Source organism: Cyanistes caeruleus, chromosome 1, assembly GCF_971803275.1.
Source record: "Cyanistes caeruleus chromosome 1, bCyaCae1.hap1.1, whole genome shotgun sequence".
NCBI classification, from domain to species: domain Eukaryota; kingdom Metazoa; phylum Chordata; class Aves; order Passeriformes; family Paridae; genus Cyanistes; species Cyanistes caeruleus.
In genome coordinates, this window is record NC_141701.1 from 45,047,896 (window position 1) to 45,070,799 (window position 22,904).

Genomic DNA, 22,904 nt, shown 5'->3' on the forward strand with positions numbered 1-22,904 from the left:
AACACAAAGAATTCCTTAAAAATTAAAAAAAAAAACCAAAAAAAACCTCTAAAGAAATTCCTTCTATTTTCTGTGAAGAAGCCTCTCACACTGAGTGCATTAAAAAAACCCCACAACCTAAACACATTCATATAAAAACAATTTCCTTAGATAGCAACATTATTTATCCCTCTTGCTATTATTAAATATGCTGGTGTTTGAATAGCTTTCTCCCTCACAAATCAGCTTTTCCTTCAGCTGAGGGAAGTCATAACCCTGTGCTTATGACACCTCATGCTGTTTCTAAAAAATAATTGTTGTGCCACCAGTGCAGAAGAGATTACTGAGCTGATGAACTTTTAATATGTTAAACACTTACTCTGATTCAAAAAGCAATATTTTCAAATTAGATGCATCCTGGCTTTCAATTTTGCATGATCAGAATAAGGTACCTACATGCCCTGAGTGCACAAATTGGAGTACCTGTGGTATTGAGCCCTTAAAGTGGACACAAACAAGGGTGTAAAACACAAAGGATTTGGTTCTGGTACGTAAAGAAAAGCATTCCTAAGGTTTTGAGTATATATCAACTCCATCAGCTTCTGTTGAGCTGTACAAGAAATGAAGCTGCAGAACATTCTAAGATGTCCACAAGTGAGTGTTTAGTCTTTACCATAATGGTCTCTCTTTCAAAATGCCGCTTTACCTCATGAGAATGTTGTGGGGTTTTTACTGTAAGGGTGACAAAGCACTCAAGCGTGTTGCCCAAGGACATTGTAGAGCCTCCACCACTGGAGATGCTAAACATGTATGTGGACACAGTACTGGGCAATTGAGTCCAGCTGGCCCTGCTTGGGCTGGAGAGCTTGCACCAGAGGACCTCTGGAGGTCACTTCAGGGCACTGGCATTTGAGATCCACTGTTCACTGTCAGAAGCTGCTCTTTCTTGCTGTAATGTAAACTAAATGAGGCTACCAAGATGAACCACTAGCAAAAGCATTTGTTTTTAATAGGAAGGAAAATTAGTTAGGTAAATGATGGAGCATAAATGTGGTTTTTTCTGTTGAATGGTGGGCTTTATTTTTACATTTTCCTTACTATACTGATGTCTTTTTTAAAATGTGATGCAGTTTCTATGGTAATTTTCTAATTTTAAAAAAGTGAGTGAAATAGCGCTTCATAAAATTTATAGAAAAACGTGATTAAGGTGAAATAGATTGTTAACAATTTTCAGTGGGAGAAATATGTCCATAACAAGAAAAATAAGAAAGGGACAAACTTAAGAAAAACAACTTTAATTCATCTGAAATACTATTTATTCTTTTGATGCATTATATTAGTCACTTGAATCCTACAGAAAAAGGAAAATAACTTTCCTATTAAAGAATTCTTTACGGGCTCCAGAATAATTGAACTCCTGGTTAGGGTCTGTGTGGTTGAAAAACAGTTCATAGATAACAGTTTATTAGTCAGAGCCATATTTATCAGCAAATCTGACTTAGGGAAAAAAATCTAACATTACTTTCACTCTTTAAACAACTCTGCATACTTTTGGTTTTTGCAGTGCTGCCTGGTGACTCCCTGCTCGCCCTATTGAGGACAAAGAGGGTAGTTTTATACTCTGGTCCCCCAACTGTTCCTCCAGTGGGACATCCAGCCCTGACACAGCCTCTTAGTCAGGTGGAAGCATTGCCAGCTGAGAGCTGTATGGAAGACCTCAGATAGAATATAGAACCTCCACATTTTAGAAAAGAATAGCAGCAGCCTTTTCCCACAAAATTCTCCTTGCCTCCTGGCCCACAGGTACAAATTATGGAGGCTTTGGAAGGTGGGGGTCACATAGCTAAATCCCCTGCTGACAGGGAGAGATCTGACTCATAGGCTAAATGATAAGGCAGAAAGTCTTTGAGATGGAGACTGGATGCAAGTACATCCTATAGTCAAGTCACACTTATGGACTGACATTTAGTACCCTTCAGATTTGATAGTATTGGCCTTCTACACAGCCACAGCACCAAACCAAAACTAAGTACAGGCACATAAGTCCCAGCCATTTTTCAAGTTCTTATGGTGACACTATAGAGATTGGACTTTCACTTTTTTTATTGTCTCACTTCTTTTGAGTCTGGATTTACTTTAACATAAAAAAAAAAGAAAAATACTTGTTTATCTTACAAATTAGAGTCACCGAGACTGTTAATTTAAAAATTCACTAGAAAACTAATAAAAGTTGCCACTGAAATTGAAAGTTACTACAGCCTCTCATGTCCAGGCAGGTTTGCATGACTATGGGATACATCTGAGCATTACTAATTCGAGTGATCCAGAGACGAATTAAGGACCCAGAACACCTGTGAAACAGAGCAAATGTGACACAGAGAATACGGTGCACCATGTCATCAAATACCTCCTGCAAGAAGTAATAATCTCCTCAGTTTTAAAGAGAAGAACCACTGCCCCTCCCTCCTCAAATGGTTTATTTTTATTTTTCATGTCTCACCCTGCTAACATTTAACTGTTGGAAGTGGGGGGGATCAAGATAGAGGCGAGGCAAACTGGGATATTGACAGAGAATGAAGTGACCCTGGAGAAGAATGTTGATTATTTAAGAGACAGGTTTGACACCTAGGATTGCATAGGTAATAGATAACAAATCTAGTTAGCTTGTTATGATTTTTCTTGGACGGTTTTGTCTTAAAACTTCTTTAAGAAAGCAATGTAGACTTGGGTTACACTGAGGACCTAATTTGATACACTTTTCCTTCAGTTACCCCATCAGCCAACAACTAAATCTTCTGAGTTGTTTTGTCGTTTTTGTTGTTGTTTTCCTGCTTTATTGTTTGTTTGTTGGGTTTTTTTTTCTTGATTAAAGAGTCTTACATTTCTAGAAATAAGCTATTGCGAACGTAAATTTTTGAAGCAAGAAGTGATGACTAATTAGATATAATGTGATCGCTAGGCTGTAATAAGCCTTGTGAAAAAAAATCAAATGGATTTTTGGTAAAAAATCAAAATGGGCATCAGTATTAATATAATTTTTGCTGAGATCAAACCCTGAAATTAGTTTAAAAAATACTGGTCTGATTTTATCTGTATTACCAATAGATCATAGAAGCTGCATGAATGTCTCTAAAGACAGTCAAAAATATTTATTGCCTTCCTTGTTTATGAATAGCTCATACAATAAATCAGTCTTCACATGTTCAACTGCATTATAACAGCTTTTATCACTTTTAGCAGCTAAATTACCAAGTTAAATATGTAAGGGAATGAAGTAGAAATTGTTCCACTCAAAATTAAAGATCCTTTTTTTAATCATTTGCTCTTTTTTCTCTTAAACATTAAGAAATATTGGGGGGGAAAAAATGGAGTGTAACAGAAACTGCAATTTCAAATTACTTTAAGAATATCAAGATCAAGACTAAAAGAGAAATAATGTTAAAATGAACAAATTTATGAATGGAAATTCACAGAAAAATTCATATAAAATTTTCAGATTTAAAGAATTACTTGTAATATCACTACAATACCAGTATGTGAAAAGCCAAAAAAAAAAAATTTTAAAAAGTATATGGTATATGATTATTTAAGATTTAGAAAATGAAGCTTATATGCTAGATTCCTTATTGATCTATCTTCTTTTTCCATCTCTTCCACTAACTTTTTTTGACATATTTGAGATTTTTGCCTTGTTTTTGTTCTTCTAACATATGTGGTCAATTTCAAATAATGCTAATTTTCCCCAAGTTAAGCCAATTGGCTCATTCAGATTTGAAAACAGTATTAATATAAAATGAAAATGAAAGTTAAAAATTGTGTAGCTTTTTTTTAAGTTACATGGATCTTTCCCCATTGAAAGAGTGTAAAATCTCTCTCTCTCTCTCCCTTTTCTCTTTCATTTAAAAAAAAAAATAATAAAATAAAGTTCTCTCAAAGGACATTTAGAAACTAAAATGGTGCCTTCAAAAAAAATGTTGAACTGCCTTGGCTCTCAGCAAGTATCAGTACCAGTTTCATCACTGATACCCCTCCAGCTCTTTTCTGTGCAGTTTTGCAAAACCGCGACTAACATAGTTCAGATCTTTCTTTGTTGCTTCTATGTGAAAACTCCAATTCTGTAATAATAAAGCTTAAAACCAATAAGGTTAGCTTTCATGTTCCAGATTTTGTATAATACTTTTTGATCAAGTAAACACAATTAGCCAATTAAGAACAAAGAAAAAGATGAAGGTCATGCTGAAGCAATTCACTATGTCTACCATCAGATTAGGTTCGGATTAAGTGAGACTGAACTGGCATTTGCTGTTCCTATTAGTTTTAATTCTGGCCAGTCATGAGGAATTATTTTAGGAAGTAATAGGATTAACTAGGCAAAAAAACCAAGATGCAGCATTCACTTTCTTTACTAAAATAGACATGTTCTTAAAAAGCTTATCAGCCTTTTATTATTCATTCATACTTATGACTGGTTCTATTAACAGATGCTTGTGGCAAGAATATAAAAATCATAGGAAAAACAAGGCAGAACACAACTTGCATATCTGTATTCAGAAATGTTCTTAGCTAACTGTGTCTGACCAATAAAAAACTTGAATAAACAGGGATGAAAGATTTCCCAGCTACTTATGTCAACTTTCCAACCTATAAGTATTTTTGTGTCTTTTATGTTTTTTATTTGTTTTATGATTTTATTTCTTGTTTAAACATTTTCAGAAACAAGGGGCTTAGATGGAATTCCATGTGTGTGCATACATATTCACAGTGGTCATGGTAGGGAGAGGAAAATCCTTAGCATGTGATCTATTCATCTAGCACAAAGATGAGAAAAGAAGTACCAGTATTCTATCTGAGCATTGAATATACATGTACACACACGTATTAAAATGAGGCAAAAAGAGGTCAGAAACTGGCTGCAAAGGTCAGGCAAAGAATTCTTCTTCAAAGAGAAATAGATTGGGAGGAGAAATGGATTTTCTGACAAAGAAATGTTTTCAAGTACACAGGAAAATCTCCATTTATTTTTCTTATTTCATTTGCAAACCAAACATCTCTCCATCTCCCAAAATAAAAAGGTCTGTTTTGTTTTTGTAGGAGTTATCAACTTCTAGTCTGAATGAACAGCATACCGAAGAAAAGAAGCAAAGGAAGCAGATTCACAAATTCCATTTAAAATGTCAGAGTAGGGCACAGAAGTAAATGTGAGACTTTCGCATATAAAAAGTCTTTTTCTAAAACATCCTGGTATAAAGCATCAGTCTGGTGAGGTAAATGACATAAGTAGGATTTTGGAAAATTCCAGTGCAATAGCACCCATGAACCAGCAACTCACTTAGCTGGGCCTGTACCAGCTGCTTTTTTTCCAGTGCTCTGTAGCCTGCCTGTGCTGCAGGAAGGGGATCTTGCTGCAGTATAATTGGGCAGGAGGAACCAGAGCTCCATCACTGCACTGAAATAAGGAGACAAATTTTAGTGAACACAGTAGTGACTGTAAGTATTGCCAAGACCAGGGCTACAGATTAAGACAGTTCCCTAATGCTCCACCTATATCTTCTATAAGGAGCAGAGAGACATCATATACAGTAATTGTTCCCTTTGTGTTTGAGTGTGTGCAATATGGCCAAGTCTGTGGAAAGTTTGCTTGCAGATACAGGGCTTTTTCAGCACAAAGGCTCTTGTAATTTAAAAACGTAGAACATTTAACTGATTCCTACCAAATGAAATTACTTTAGTGCTAAGGTGCAGCTGAGATTGGTAGCTGAATCTTGAAACACTGGTGAAATCACTAACATTTCAAATCCCTACAGTGCATTGATTTTCAGGACACTTTTGCTAATCATTGATAGTACTGTTTTATGTTGGTTAGCAGGTTTCTCTGTGCATGGGTAATTCTATGCAGCATTTATGTCTCAGTCATAAAGCAAAAGACACCCAGAGCTTGAAATGATGGGAGCCATTTGAAAACTACTTAGTAAATGGGTAAGTTTCAGCACTTAGCAGCTAAAAAATGTAAATATAATGCAAGTATAGGAATTTTGTCAATAATCAATATTTAGGGACAGAAAAAAGGTGTGGGAGATGAAAGAAGAGAGAAAAAATAAAAATTAAGATAGAAATGGGCTCAATTTCTGAATATATTTCCATTTTCTTGTTTTCATTTACAGATCTAACAAAATTCTCTTGAAACCTTATATTTCACTACTTTTTAGGCTAGACCTGAGCTATCTGCTTGATCCAGTTAGTTCACAGGCAGCTCCAGGTTAAAGAACAATGAAAAAACCTCACTTGCTCCCTCTCCCACAAAAAAAATCACCAACACAAACAAAGAAAACCCACTAAACCCTAGTTAGGCTATATTAATCTCCTCCTTTCCCAAGCATTTACTTCAATTACTGTTGGTAATTCCTTTACAAATATTTTAATCAATTTGGAAAACTCACATATGCAACAACAACAAAAAATCATTATTATTTGCCTACAGATTTTAAAGGTAAATAATAAATTGAAATGTCATATTTTTAATACAACAAAATTAGTTTCTATACAACCATCTCAATATTCTACTGTTTTAAGGATATGGAGGATCAAATTCTAGTATTTTCATCTCCAGGGAAAATTCCAGAGTGTTCAGATAAATATCCCAGACATTTCCCAACTTCACTTGCTGAGACAATCAGGGAAAATACCAGCCTCCACACACAGTGGTTTCTGTGATGAAGAGTTCCAGAATGATGCAGAAAGGAGGAGTTCTGGTGCTTTGGATGGCAGAAGCTGAGAACCTGAACACAGCACAGCACACATGTACTGGTCAGTTTGGAAGGGGTATCTGAGCATAGATAAACATCCATCTCCTAAGGAGTTATCTCAGACTTTCTGACATCAGTGACTTCTTTTCCACGACTCAAAGTGCAGATCAGGGAAGAAAATACCACTCATTTTTTGCACGAGAAACATTTTGCCACAATGTACCAGAATTGTGCTGGCTTTTAGACAGGCCATGTAAAGACAATAAGAGCGAAAAGTTATTTTACCTTGCTGACAAGTGGACATATCTACCTAAGCAAAGAACTTTGACTACAGTTATCCAGGTAGAATTCTTTAAGTTCTTCTAGAGGCCAAGTGGGTCTGATACAAATGAACAGAACCCCACTCCTGTAAGTCAATAAACATCTGTTTTAGTGTACAATACATGAAAATCTAATAAATTATTTTACACAATCAAGTGGAATTTTTAGCATCAGAAATTTTAGAGTTTTGCAACTGTTCTTTTTCCTTACTAAAAATCATGGATGAGTGAATTCAGTTTTGTTTCCTTCCAAACTACTCAAACATTGTATATTTAAATCTTAACATTACTTGTATTCTGCTTAAAAAAAAATAACGAATTAAAAAAAAGAGAGGGGCAGACAGAGGAAAAAAGTAATTCCTAAATCCTCTGAGTCAGAGGCTGTCTATTTAGAATATGTTTATTCAAAACCTTGCACAATGGAGTTCTGTTCGCATGACTGGCCTCCTCTATGTTACTGTGATACTAATAATAAATTGTTATAACCACAGAAAGTAAAAATTTTTATGCATCCAAATGACAAGGAAACTTTGACCCCATTTTCAAAAGCACCTAAATTGCCTTCAGAGTCTGAATGCCATTTACTTCCTTACATACAATGGCACTTTTCAAAATGTTACCTAAGATGTAAAAATGGATCAGTAACTGAGCCAAGACAGATATACTGTGAATAAAGATGCTCAAAGAAGGCGAGAGGAAAATCCAATTTAAATGTATAATGCCTACACACACACATATGTATACTTACAATCATACATACACACACGTGTCAATTGAATTTACTGTGCTTAAACAACATAACATTCTCTTTACCTAGGAGGGTTTTGCATTAGGTCAAACATCTTTCCAACTGGCAAGTAAGCTTACTGTACAAGAAAAACATTACTGCTGGGCACTAACTGCCTTTATGAACTTTAAAAACTCATGAATTACTTTGTAAGGTGTGTAAAACTTCACAGAAGCAACAAAGTAATCCAGAAAAAAAAAAATAAATAAATTCTAGAGTGCTTTTTTTGCCAGCCTTTCCTCTGCCCCTGCTGTCTTAGTTTCTCTGCCCTGACTGCTGCATGTGATGTACCACATATACTGCTAAGCCTCTGCTGGACAAATTCAAAGCTACCATAGGGTAAACCAGGCAAGTAATACATATTATTTAAGGTGGTCCAGATGGTTATGGGAGACTTCCTAAATTTCTTCCCTAAAATTTATAACAAGTTTTAAAATGTAAAAACAAGGAAAAATACTCAGTCTTTGCTAGCAGCTTGTAAACCTTTGTACTATTGAAAATTAATGAGATATGCACTATAAGATTTTCTCAAACTTGTTTGGTTTTTTCACAATTTTGATTTCTAAAAAGAACTTCCCAGAATTAAAAAATGATATTACTCAAATTTTTCTACATCATATCAAAACTCTACCAAGTTTGATCAGGCAGAAAATATTAATAAGCTTCTCAGTGAAAGTGAACTTCAAACCAGTCAGGTTTAGCTTTGCCAAACCTGTCAGGCTTGCATAGGATTACTCAGCGGCTCACCAGCTTCTTGCTGCCAGGATTTTCCCAGGAGTAACATCAGGAAATTTTTATTCCCACAATAGTCATAAGGCTCTTTGGAACCCCACATTTCCAGCACACAGTCAAGAACAATGGGTAAGCTTAGCCAAGTCATGATAAAGGTGATGATATAACCACTGTCATGAGGCCAGTTCTGAATTCCTTTTCCAGAAGGTCTGTGTCTTAATATTTTCCTGAAATGGAGACTTGGATAAAAACAGTCTGGATGAGTCAAGATCAAGGTAAGACAGAAATAAAGTTAGTTTACTAGAGATATTTTTAAAGACATTGGCAGAGAGTAATTTGAGAAATAAGGTTTGCAATATAATTTATTTTAATTTATAATGATATTCTTGATTGCTCTCTATTCCTAAGAGGTTTTCCTGCCTTGTGGTGTTTTTCCTTCTTAATTTTATGCTCAACAGAACTATTTCAACAATGTCTTTTAGGTGGGAAGCTGATCCTTGTTACTGGTACCCCTGTGACCTACAGAACAGATGAGTAAAATGCACCTCCATAACTTTGTCTCCAAGGAAGAAGCTTGGTCTAGAGGGGACTATCATGGACAGTCAGCTTCATCACACAGACCACAGGGATCTCATTAGGACTTAAAATCCACTTTCAGGAGTTGTTCAAGGACTGAAGATATTCTTTAAATCTCCCAGTTCTGCTGACTACTGTGTACCCAGGAGGCTACATCCTTCCCTATGGCAGTCCAGTCCAGCTATTGCACACTTGCCAACAGTGTCTGCAGAAACTCAGTGATGACAAACTGATTTTCAGACAGCCTTAACTCTTCCTCCTTTCAGCCACTTGATGCTGAAATAGCAGGCCATTAAGGAAGATTGCAGGAACCAGCCATACTCATAGGCTTCTGCCCACTGACCTTCCTTTCAAGCTCCCACCTACTAAACAGTTCCATACTATTTTGACATAAATTTGGGAGGGTTGTTTTTTTTTGTTTTTTTTAATGAGCACTAGTAGGACAAGAGCACAATTGCAACTATACTCTTCCATGGTGAAAATATTCTCCCATTGATATGTCATTCCAAATATATTCTAAGAGGACAAATGTCTATTTCATAAACTGTACCACTTGTATTAATTAACAACCTTTTTTTGTACAGGTAGATTGGATTAGGATTAATAGATTATGAAGACCACTCAGACCTGTCATTCCCTAAAGCACTGGCAGAAAATCCAGCTCAGTCCTGTCTGACAAGTATGGAAGGTCATCCAAACTACACTAAGAAATAAAGTGAATTTAGGTCATTGCTAGTTAATGGCTCTTTTGAACCAAAATAGAGTTTCGCTGTTCATGCATGTTATTTTTATGATGTATTCAGGGACAACAAAGGCTGTCTGCTGTCCTTATTGACTTCAATTTACAATACAGCTATTTCACCGTCCCACTCTGTCCTTAATTCAGTCGCAAAAGGCCATGCACTGGAAAGTTATTATTATTTATATACACCATGCCACTGCCTAGGCACGTAATCAAGGATCGATTGTGCTATGTAGTGTACAGACATATAACAAAGAAAACAGTCCCTGCCTCAGGCACTCGCAGTCTGTGCGGCAACTACAGCAGGTAAACACAAGTGATAAATAGCACAGCCCTGGATAAGTGAAAAATAAAATGCATAACATTTATCAGAAAACAGATGTCCCAACTTCCTACCTAGGTTTTATATTTGTCCTGTCTTTGGCATCCCACTTTAGCAGTTTGTTTTTTTAAGCTCTTTCAGTATGAAACTTATTACTTTATGCCCACATGCACATAAATTCCATGAATAAAAATATCATAATAATTTTACATATTCTTAGAAATCATATGTATATGCATTACACAAAAAGTTAAAAGTTAGTGAGGAAGACTAATGGCAATCACAAGGCTCTGCATGAGTATCAGGATGCATGTAATTATGAGTGTATATAGGTGTTTTTACTGCACACCTCAGTTCATTGCATGTGTAGAGCTAATACATATTGATATACTTCAACATCATTATTCTGTTTTACACTTGTAAAGATAGAAAAGTCACTGGAGAAAATGCTGGATAAATGGGTTGCAAAAAAGTAACTTAGACAGCTTTTAGAAGTTAAAATGAATGACAGTCACAGTCTTGAATCACTGTCCATATATGTACTCACTAGAAAACTCTCCTTAATTTTCATCATAACTGTTGTTTATGGTATACATACATGTTTGTGATGTACATTTCATCAACCTAGTCATACTGATTCGAGGGAGACATGTCATTTTATAATTGATGGATGACATTAGGCAAACTAGTGCAATCTGACATTCAGGTCTAGCAATCACAGAAGGCCCAGCAGCAAAGTGAGTCAGTGAAAAATTCAACTACCCTACTGTAAAATGCTCTGGATTTGTCAGATTTGTCTCACTGAATTCATTGAGCTGACCCTTCAAATCAGGCTGTGCACATATGAGGTCAAAACAAGATCTGTGGTCTCTGAACATGCAATGCCTGGGCTGCTCACCATCTCCATATGCTGCAACTGTTACCTTTCTCTCCCCATCCTAGTTGTAGCAAGTGGAAAGTCAACATTTAATTTATGTATTTGATTAGTTACTGATATCTAGCTCCTATTTTTTTTTACACATGGAGAAGTGTACATGAACAGATCCAAAACAGAAATGATAGGAGAATGAAAGCTTGCTGACACTCCACCTGTTGCTGCACTAGAGACACTTCAGCAGAGATGACATCTGTTTCCAGATGTTGCTTCTTTTGTAGACAAGGAAAGACAAAGTTATTCTCTGGGAAGAGCCCACTTATATGGAGAGTAAGTGAAGTATGATTTAGCAACTACAACCTATGCAACTACACAAAATAAGGCCAGGGCACAGTCAGGAATACAGTACAGTACTGTACCAGGACTGTTGCACTCTTTTATTGTTATCACACTCCTTAACATTGTTTTGACACATGCCAGATGATGCCTGGATGTGGTTTGTGGGACAGCACTTGTCAGGAGCTATTTTCATTAGCCAGCCTGAACACTGTGACGCTTCCTCCTGAGAGGAGCAGACACAAAATTCTTGGTTGAAAATAATTTGTCTTAGGAAAATATTAGTCTCAAGGATCACATTCATACTGCACCTACTCTAAGCATCTGCTCATGGCCATTACTGCTAAGAGAATCCTGGAATAGACCTGATTAGGTCACTAAATTAGTTTTTAAGACCTTTTGTGTGTCTGTACGTGTGTGTATACACACACAGACTTTGACAGACACATACATACCCCCAGAAATGCAAACCTACTTTCAGTAGGTTTTCTAAGATCATAAATTTGGAAGGTCAACAATAGCAGAATTTTCTAGAGGTTAAAAATATTCCATCCAGAGTTCAAATTAAAAATTGAAACAGAAGGTCAATGGCTACAAACTAACAATCTCAGAAAACTAAGTCCTCATTCCTGATCTATTATTGGCCAGAAGAAAAGAGTAAACCAATGCATTCATATAATATGCCTTTTTTATCCCTGTCCCCCACTGAGTAAATGATAGTTAAGCACACTTAAACATAATATCTGGAAAGAAAATGAGAATTTTTGCTGGTTAATTTGAAGTGTAGCTCTCTGATTAATTTTAATGCAGTTATTCCCTAAGAAACTAGTTTATTAGAAGAGGCTGTAAGTGATGCACTTCTTCCCTAGATGTTGTCTTTTTTACATTTTCAGATATTTTCCATCGCTGTTTTTCAAAAAAGGAATAAAGCACTCTTATCACCAAATCTGTGTACTTTGGGATCTGCACCTCAGAGATTTTTCATGAACTTTAAAAAAATTAATTTTAAGGAGCTGAGCCAGGAAAACAGAGACACAAGGTATTGATATTAAATTACATTGAAAAAAAAAAACATAAATATTTTTTATATTTCTGCTTATACTGAATATTTTTATGTTTCAACACAGTCTGTATGTTCCTTTTTGTGGAAAGGGCCTTATAGCTGGAATCCTGAGCTCAGGCTAAAGATATTCCATGATAAAATGTTTTATCCTTCTTGTGTAGCAAGAAAGCAGCCAGTCTGTCTTAGTTAAATCTAAATGTCAATGATCACAACTGATTGTGCCCAGATTTTCTGCCATCCCTGTTAATTGTGAACAAAGGGATCGGCATTTGGCACCCAAATTGCAGATATGGCCAGCAGCACCTTGAGAGGATGTCAGGTACTCTTTAGGTGACTGTTCTCGCTGCTCTGTAACAACTGTAAGCAGGAACAACCACAAGTTTCAAAACCTGCCAAGATTTTTTCACCCTATGACCACGTTTAATTTTTTATTTTTTTATTTTTTTAGTCCTCTCCTCCCCCCTCCTCCTTAAAAAAACTAGAGATTCTTTGACTGTTCTTCTGAAAACCTGACACTTCTTTGTCTGCTCTTCCAAAGGGAGGGCTCTTTTACACTGTATTCATCTTCAAGCTGGGACTGCCAATTATAGCTCCACCTGGGCTCAGGAATAAAAGATGTCAGACTGCAGCCTTTGTCCTTTTTTGACTGCTTTATACTGCTATTACATTGATTGCTCTTTGTTTCCCTGCAAATGGGGTTTTACAATTGCAGTCCACCTCCTTCCCTCCTTCTACCACACTCCCTACTCCTTGTTACAAGCTTTTTCTTCTTTCCTTTTCTTCATATTTTTTGTCCCCACTTCTGCTAATAATTTTTGGTAGGTGTTGAGTTTTGATAAGAATCAGTCACCTAGCTCTGAACCACTTCTTTATGAGATTTTAAACCACACTTGGAGACCAGCAAAGTTAAGTCAGCAGAGGGATCAACACAGACATATCTCTATCCAGGAATAATTCAGCAACCTATGTCTCACTTACACCTTGTAATTATGACTGCTTTTAATACGATTTTTCTCTCCAGTTTAGAGACCTGTATTCTTATGAATTAAAGGTGGATCCCTGCCCTTTTGTGGCTTGTTCACATCTGTCCAGAAAGCAGAGCAGGAAACCTTTAGCCAACAATGCCAATACGACACTATAAAGATTAATAGGGTACCTGAAAAGCAACAAGGACTTTGAGTGATTTCAAGGATTCCAAAGACTCAAGAAATCAATTTCAGTGAAAATGTCCTTGCTAATTTAGTACCTGATAGTATTTGACACCTCTGTGCTCCAGTAAGAACACTGAGAAATATAAAGATTTCTGTGCATGCCTTTTGCAATCAAGATTGTAAATGAAAATTAATGCTAGATAAATCCATACAGGCAGAAAGATAAAGAATACCCTTCTAATACCTATCTATTCAAAATAAAAGTTAGCTCTATTATAATTTTCACATCTAGCGAAAAGAAATAAATCAGTAAAGGAAAATAAATTATGGACACTGTCTATGTAAGAGTGGAACATTGTCGATTGTGTCAGAACTGCTGCAGCATTGCCTTAGCCCTGAAGAACCATGTGAGGCTGCTGGGGGAAAAAGTCCACAACTCCTCCTGACATGAGACAATTTAGATGTTGACTTGATCTTGTCATTGTTTCATTGCACATTAACAAAAACACCAGTTCATGCTAGATGCTCAAAATAGGATAAAAGCAATCCATAAAATAAAATCTCTCCTCTGATGATGTAGTAGGTATTAAAATTCTGTTTATAGTGAAGGTTTTTATATGTCCTAATTACATGTTGGAACTAACTATTGTCAATTCTGCCATGCTGAAAGAGCCTTAATGATGACATTATAGTTTGAATAGAATTTTTAAGCAGATCTAACGTAAAAAGATGTGTAATTAATCTAATTTTAAGTTTACTTTATATAGGAATAAAGGCCTGCTATAACTTTCCCTGAGATTATTGCAATCTTTTTTGATGCAAACAAGGTCTAGATCTATGAACTTCCAAAAACAAAATGGGAAAGTAAATTACAGACATCTAAGAGGGCTGCAGAAGTAACAAAATACCTAATAAGAGACACATTCTTTCTTCCAGTATCTATTAAAGGTCTTATACACTCTTATTTTTTCTGGGAAATATATTTCATCAGCAATAGCAAGCTCATTATCCACATCCCATTACTAGTGTGCCAAACAATTTGCACATAGAGGAATAACACAAAAGCAAGCAGATGAGGAGGGTTGAAGGGAGAGTGATGTGATACCCAGTATTGGATGTTGGATGACATAAATCAGATGTGTAAAGGTTTTGTCAACCAGTTGCAGCCTTCACATTGCTTTATTTCTTCTGGGAAAAACAAAAGGTAGCATGCTAGACTTTTCTTTTTTCAATTTCAGGTTTGTTGAGAGAAAAGATAAGTATTTCACAGAAATCTGATACTCTTCGCATGGATTGCATGCACAGGCATTTTGTGTGTAAGAACATATATTCTCTTTACACACATATACACCACAGGACACACATATAAAAGTATAAAGATGTATGTACAGGCACACTTGACCAGCAGAACATACCAGTTTAAAAAGCAGCTAACATTACTCTGCAAGGAAAGAGAAAACTGCTGACCCTCAAGGCGTATAAACACTGATCCTCAGCTGCATACCTAAACAAATGTTTTATGTTTTAAGGCTTGTTATGCATAGTTCAAGTTAAAGCTTTAGGTTTTATGTTTGGATGGTACCTACAGTCCAGCTTTCCCCTTGTGTCTAGTCTTGTGTGAATAATGCAGGTTGATCACCGAGGCACACAGCAGTGTGGGAGGACAAGGCAAAGCAAAGAGCAACCCCAGCTCCCCTCTCTCATCACTGCTGGCTGTGCTCTTCACTTGTGTGCATTGCCTGGCTTGTGCTACGGCAAGCTGCACCCACATTTAAATAAAATGTGTCTAATGAGTGAGTCTCACAGATCTATTTTATATTTGTTATGTTCACTGGCCTCATCTGTGCTGATGAAAGTTTGTGAAAAACTCGTTAAAGGGAAGAGAAAAAGAAAATCAAGGTAGGCAGAATTAATAGCTGTTGTGCTACTATGAATGGTGCCAGAAGCGGCCCTTAAAATACAATTACAAGCTAAAACTCAGAAAGAAAATTCTCAAGCAGATACAACAAATGTACAGGGAGGTCATTTGTGCTATTCAAATAACCATCACATCGAAATGTCGCTGCCAGAAAAGTGGCATTTTCAACAAAAACATCTGCTTCCTACGAGCCGTCCGGGTAACATCCGTGGAAAATTCCAAGAAAATGTATCTGAAGCAGAGGTGTGGGAGTTAAAATCTCTGTGTTCATTGTTGAATTTGCCACCATGTTCGCACAGGACCTTGAGCACATTGCTAAATGTTGCTAAGCTAGCGGGTCTTCATCAGCTAAATAAACACACTAAAAGGTAGTAGAGTTAAAATAGAGTTGATCTCACTGAGTACATCAGGAACATGTTCTGGATTAGAAATATCAACCCACCTTCTGCCACCTAATTTATAGCCATTAATGCTCATGATGTATTTCACGGTTCTTAGATAAATAGGCAGACATGGAAAAAGGGCCACTCAAAGACCATGTTTTACTGTGCTTTGTGCTGATGACTCATTATTTTTCTGGGAAAGAAGGTCACTGCCTCTTGAATCATCAGCAAAATGGCAGTAAATTCTGATTTCAGACTGTGTGCAGTGCCTGGGGGGAGAAAGGAGAAAAAGTAGAGAGTATTTTACAGATGATTCCTGATATTTTTTCCATCAGACTTTTCTCCACATTTTTATTGAGCACAGGCAGGAGGAGAACCTGTTCTAGCTGTGAAAAAGGCCAAAGACATAGCCCTTGTACCTTGTCACTTAAAATTTATTGGAAGAGATCTTCTAGAGGCCATAAACTTCTTTTCAGAAAACCTCAGCTTCAGCACTTCTTTCCAAGTGTCCATGTGGTTTCTGTAGCTTCATGTCAGTCTCTTTTACTGCTGCTCCAGTTTATCTGAGGTGTGTGAGGCTGGGAGACCAACTCTCCATGAAGGACCCATTCTGGACACTATGGCTTTAAATAAATGAGAGATTTAAATACATGGGAGATGCTGTGAAAAGTAACTGGTGCTGTGGACTGATATTTTCATCACTGTAGATAAGCTAGGCATAAAAGAAAAGTCACAATCTACTCTAGGTCTTATACCTGGCCTTGGAAAATTAGCCTGTTCTATGATTCCATTTCTTTTTATTTTTCCATTTTACTGGAATTTTTGACCATCAGGGCTTGCTTTAAAAAGTATGAAATATTTGAAGAAAAGTAGTTGCATCAAACCTGAAGTCTTAGTTGTTAAAAAAGTAGTACATTTTGATCTATGTTGTTATTCTATAATGTTCAAAATGATGACATTTTAAAGTTCCCTGCATCAAAGTATCAAGTATCAAGAGGCATAGTTATCTATAGGTTGAAGTAAGTTCAGAAACCTGCATTTCTTCCATTTGGAAGCCCTCTTGAAACAAAATGCATATATGTCATTGGTAACAACAAAGCTTTTCTTTATTTTTTTTTTTTTCCAAGTGCCTTGGAGTTTTAATAGATCAATAGGTATTTTTTATTTTTTTTCTTTTACCAAAAAAACCAAAACAAAATTAAAAAAACCACCAAAAAAACCCTAAAACAAACAGCTTTCTCCTCTGCTGGTTTCAGGTTCCCTAAATCCCTAAACTAAATTCTTCACATAGCCAAAGAGCAGGAATTGGACACTTCAAAACCTGATATGTTTGTCTGAAGAAAGAATTGTTGTTGGCACTCCTTAGTGCTTAGTTGTCATTAGTTCCTACAGTTTGTTCCTGGGCTTCGAGCCTGAGCAGTCAAACCAGTCTTTTAAGTCCAGAAGATTCACAACCCTGAACCAGAATCTGACCTAATGATTCCCCCCTCAAGTATTTGCTAAGCAGTGGCTAAGTTTAATACAATCTTCTCCTTTCTGTGTATTTTTGCAGACAGATGCCTCTGGAATTAGACCAACACATTCATCCAGAAAACAAACTAATGTCAGGCCAGCATGAATTATTAGACAGCAGTTCCAAACTTATTACAAAGGGCAGTTACATCAAAAAAAAAAATTTTAGGTTTGCTTTTTTTATTTTTTTTTTTTTTGGATTTAGAGAGTAGGTTACTAATTTCACTTCACCCCCTGCTTAGCAACTGTGAAAACAAAATATGTCATAAAATGGCATACTTAGCCTCAACATTGTTAAATTGTAAACTGAACATAAGTGGCACATTCATCATGTTTTTGAAAGTGTTCACTGCTCTCCCTCACCCTATGTTTTCCCACCTACCAGCACTCCTCAGGGGAGAGGCCAGACCACTGTGAAAGATAAGAGTGGGAAAAAAACACTGTGGAGATGGAGCCCTGAGGAAGAGAGATGACAGACTGCATAGCACAGCCACAATGGTAACGTTGGGATGGGAAGGTGGAGTCACATGTCAAGCCCACAGCTTTTTATCCACTTTCGTATGAATCAGAGTAGTGCTGAAAACTCTGCCTGCTTTGTGTTCTCTTTGCCTGTGAACTCTGATTGGAGTTTACATGCAAATTGTGTTCTGTTCTTAGCTCAGGTTTTTAGTAGCAAGAGGAAAAAGTCAAAAGTTTATAACTTTGCACAACATATCTGCTAGATTGAAAGGCAAACTTTTTTGAAATTCAATCCAAAATATCTAAAAGAAAAGATTTACACAGAAGCTGTCTGTTTTTCCAGTGATGGGGAAGTTCAGACCCACCAATTGAAAGACTTTTGTATGGAGGTGTTTTCCAATTATTTATCTTGCTATGATACAGATGTAGGAATCAGCATAATTTAGTATTGTCATTTCAAACTGTATGTAAAATGCAAATTTTACATGTAAAATGTAATGTAAAGCAGGATTGGGGAACTACTGACCAGAGCTTGATTAAACCAATAATACTTTTGACTTATAACCAGACTGAAAATGCAAACCAGAGAGGAGGCAAAATTTTGCTTTCTAGGAAAAAAGTAAGTTCCACCAACTTTCTTGTATCATCACCAGAGACTGGACATCATCACAGAGGAACAGGAGAGCAGCACTTCAACACCTGCCTGCAAGGCAGGGTCAGGTCAGGTCTGTGTGCTCATGAGAGAAGCAGACAACTATTGTACATCTGTCTGCCAAAAAGGTGTCTTCACCATCAACACCATCATGGTTTCCTTCAAATCCAGTACCAAGAGGGTTTGTTATAAGTTTTTAAGAATTTGGAAGATTTGTATAAAGACTGATTGAAAATAAATGTACATCTGTTTTAAATGAACTAGGAACAGGTTCAGTTTCATGTAATGGAAAGGCAGGGGGGATCATGGAAGAAAGGCACATGATGGATAAAATGAGAATATGGAAGGCCATTTTAGGGCTTGAAGTTACCCTGAAAGTTTGGAAAACCATATCTTGTGCAGTCGTGTCCACACTGCCTGTTGGGAATGGTATAGCCAAGTCTGATTTTTCTACTGGAAAGTGCTGACTAGCAGGGAACATGCAGACTATTAGGAATCTAGACAATTAGTAATCTCTGCTTGACCTCGTTCTCTGGTTTGGTTTTCCATAGCATTATGATTTATAATTTATAATGTTGCAAAACACACAGCCCAGAGTAATGCTCATTACTCCTAGAGATTTCCCTTCCAACTTTAAAAGAGCAGAGTGCACATGAGATACTGTGCTTTGTCTCTTTCATAGTCTGGCAATGCTGTAATACTAAAAGTTATTAGATGTGGTAGTAAGTCAAGAAACCCTGGAGATAATACAATAATACTGAAAAATATTACAAATTTTACATTCTCATATGTTTTTTTTTCCTATGCAGAGAAAGGTTTCTTCTCCTTTAAGTGTGAGGTTTCTCTCAGAAAGATACTATTCAAATCAAGGCTTGATGCTGGTCCACTGGTGTTTCCTATGCAAATCTGACAAAATGTGAGGGAATGAGGAGTAAGCATTAGCACAAAATTAGAGTGGGCAGAACATACTCCCAGCTCCAGGCAGCAGGACTTGACCTGCAAGAATGTTGGAAAGAATCTCACTTATTCATCTCAAATGATCTCAGCTAAGGTTTCTGGTGTGTGTATCTGTATACATGGACATGTGAGGCTCTGTTTATTTATTTTCAAATAATCTATCAGAATCAGGTGCTGCAAAAAGAATTTTAAATTATTTTTCTATATGGAAAGAGATGAAAAATGTTCATGGCTGCTCTTTTCTTGGAGGCTTTTCAAGATGCTACCCCTAAAACACTTCCCTTTTATGAACTGAAACCAAAGTGGGTCATTTGGCTTGTAAGAGACATCATTATATTGAGCTGTGTGCTAATTAGTTCACTTTCACTGATTATCATTAATACCTGTGGCTGTATGATTCACATAGGCCAATAATATGCACATAAAACCAAGAGAATGCAGATAAAAAACTTAGAGTGACTTAAAAAAGATTAAACACAAGCTGCAAATATGGAAACATAAGAGACCTGAAATGAAAAACCGACATATTAAACATCAAATTTAAATCTGCTTTACAGAGGGATTAAATGCTCACTGTGGACTGTGAGAGAATCCATTTCTAATGGTGAATTTGTATCAGTCCACAGGGAACCCTATCAAGGCACAGCTGACTAATGACTATCATTTTCACTTGATTTCATTAGTATTTAAGTTATAGCATGAAGTACATTCCCCTCGGTGCCCTGAAAGTTAGTGATTTACATACATTTGCTGTGAAGCTTTTGCTTTGACTAATATAAAAATGATTTGCTAGTAGAGAGTGTATTCTTTCTCATGCCTACCCATGTCCACTCATTCAAATACAAATGTTAACTTTTCAAATGATTAGTCACAACACAGCTCAGAAACATGTTATAATAAAAATAAAATAATTATGTCAGCCTGAAATCATTTTGTCTTTCTGGATAGGATGTAAAACTCTTTGTTAGTCAGCTTATAGTTGTTTTTTTCCAGATTTTTCTGTACAGTGTGTGCATGCAACATGTCTTTTTCCTCTGTAGTGTCCAAATCCACAGTTAGAGCAAAATATCATGACACGCCTCAATTTATAGACAACTGACCATGTGTGTCTTTGTGACAATGCCTGTAAAAGGAATTCTGAATAACTGGTCAAGATAGGTAGTGTTTGAAAAAGATGGAAGGAAATGCTGAAAGTAAATGACTGCCTGAGTGTCCCTTGCTGGCACCTTACTCCTGGATTCCTCATCCAATTAAAAATAAAACCACTCATCCTCACCTCCAGCTTTTCCCATCTATTCTCTTGTCTCCCATTACTCAGACAATACCAGCTACCAAACTAGCTGCTTCTCATACATTTTTTCAGACTTTTCCACCTTTTTAGCTTTACTCATACCCCTCTCTTTTTCCTGCTACTCTTCATCTCCAGCTGCATTTTCAACTTCCTCTCATAAAATGACAAATAAAACAGGTACAAGCAGCACTACTTCAGTATTTTTCAGATAACTCCAACTTTCTTCAGAATATTCCTTCCTTCTGAGCCTTTCTGTCCAAACCATGCACAGACACAGCACACAGTCACTGTTAAATAAACAATATTCTCTATTATTCTTAATAGAAAAGCCCAAACCCACTCTATACATGACACTAGCTTAATTATATGTTGCTCTTTTTTTTTTTTTTTTTCATTTAATGAGGCTTTAGGAAAGCTTATAAAATATTATGCTTATATAAGGGTACCTGTAAAACATCAGTTCTACATGCATAAAAAGTTCAGGAAACCCTGAGCTTATAGTCATGTTCAGAGGCACAAAGGGATTAAATCAAAATACAGTTAAAAAAGGAGGCTTTAAAGTGCATGGTAAGATGGTTCAGCAAATGAACAGAAAGAGGAAACAAAGGTTATGTGGAGAGGGAGCGAGGGGGTAACACACTGTGTTTGCCATGTATAATCACTTGTAAATCCCAGCCACACAGGAAAGGTCCATGCAAAAGGCTTCTGATTTGTGTTAGTACCATCAATTACAAGTGTCAGGCAGACACCCCCATCAAAACTGGAATGCTGTAAACAGACACTGAGGTGAGCCCATGTGTCAGACGACTGACAGGCTAAACAGACACAGTGGAAAAGGGAAACAGAGGAAGGATTGCTATTCCTGTTTTGTACCTGGCCTGCTAAAATACTGAAACCTTATATAATTTATTCAAATCACTGAAATGTAAGACAGAAACAGGCTGTGAACCCACATCTGCTTCATATCCTTTTTCCCTAACTCATCAGATTTTTCCATCTTCTTTGATTTCCTCCTGTATTTTGATTTTATGTTTTTTTGATTAGTGGAACTACTCCAGGTTCAATTATTCCAGTAATGGAGCATGCATGAATCAAGAGTATGGTGGATGAAAGTCTTCCTTGATTTTTTTGGGGATGAATGCATCAAGTCGAAATGGTCCTTTTTCCAGATCAGCTACTGCTTCTCTCCACTCTATATAACACTCCTCTGCTTCAGTGCTCTTGACAGAATATTGCTGCTTCAGCAAAAAGCTTTGAAGGTGAAAAAGTTAGTTCAAAGAATGTGGTGTGTATGATCATGTAGCCTCTAAGTGGAGGTGTAATGCTGAACTGGGGGGCTCCTGTGACTATTCTTCTCTCCCTACCAGTAGTCAGAATCTCCTGCTAACCCCTCTAAGCTTATAGAAACCATGATGCATATTTATTTTGGTTTATGGAGGGGATGGGTCACAGGAAAATTATCAAAGCAGGTTTTCAGCACTAGAAAGGGAAAAAGTGAAAACTTTCAGTATATAGATAGCATACACTCCAGGGAAATTATGCTAGGCCTCCCAAAGTCGATGAAGAAAGCATTGTTTTGCCCACTTGATATTGGCTTCTGAGAATACTCGCAAGTCCAGCAGTTCCTTGTTCTGTTAAACACTCAAATCTTAATATACTATTTCACTAGAAGGTCATTAATTTCTAAATCCCAGTACAGACGAGACTTTTTTGTGCTGCAGAATTCATCTGAGACAGTAGTTCTGTCCATGTTTCTGTCTGCCAGAAAATGTCCTTTAGCAAATGACACTGCTTTCAAACACTGCATTTCCCTTTGAATTATTTGCAATACCACTGAGTGGTCTGCAGTTTGTTCTCCACCCCAGCAATTCAGTTTCAAAACTAAAGTGCAATACTTTAGATTAAAAAGGAAGTCCCTGAAAATTAAGACTGCCAACATATCATGCATGCTAAATCCTTTTGTAAATTCTGACCTAAAAAGAAAAATGTATTATTAGTTAAGAACAAAGAAATTTATTATTTTAGCCTACTGTTATTTTGCCAATCCTTAAAAATAGATTTAAATGAACTGAAATCAAAGGAGTACGTGAAAATTGTAATGGTTTTA

General features: G+C 36.6%; 2 long non-coding RNA genes across 11 annotated transcripts in view; one reads left to right on the forward strand and one right to left on the reverse strand.

Moving 5' to 3' along the window:
• Positions 1 to 14,421, forward strand: part of LOC111924909 (uncharacterized) — a 47,780-nt gene extending 33,359 nt beyond the window's left edge. Inside the window, exon 2 of the long non-coding RNA XR_002861909.2 lies at positions 9,044 to 14,421. This is a non-coding gene — a long non-coding RNA (uncharacterized LOC111924909). The remainder of the gene's footprint in view (positions 1 to 9,043) is intronic.
• The window catches only part of LOC111924908 (uncharacterized), a 171,156-nt gene that overhangs the window by 55,641 nt on the left and 92,611 nt on the right, over positions 1 to 22,904 (reverse strand). The gene's annotated exons all lie outside the window — the stretch shown is intronic.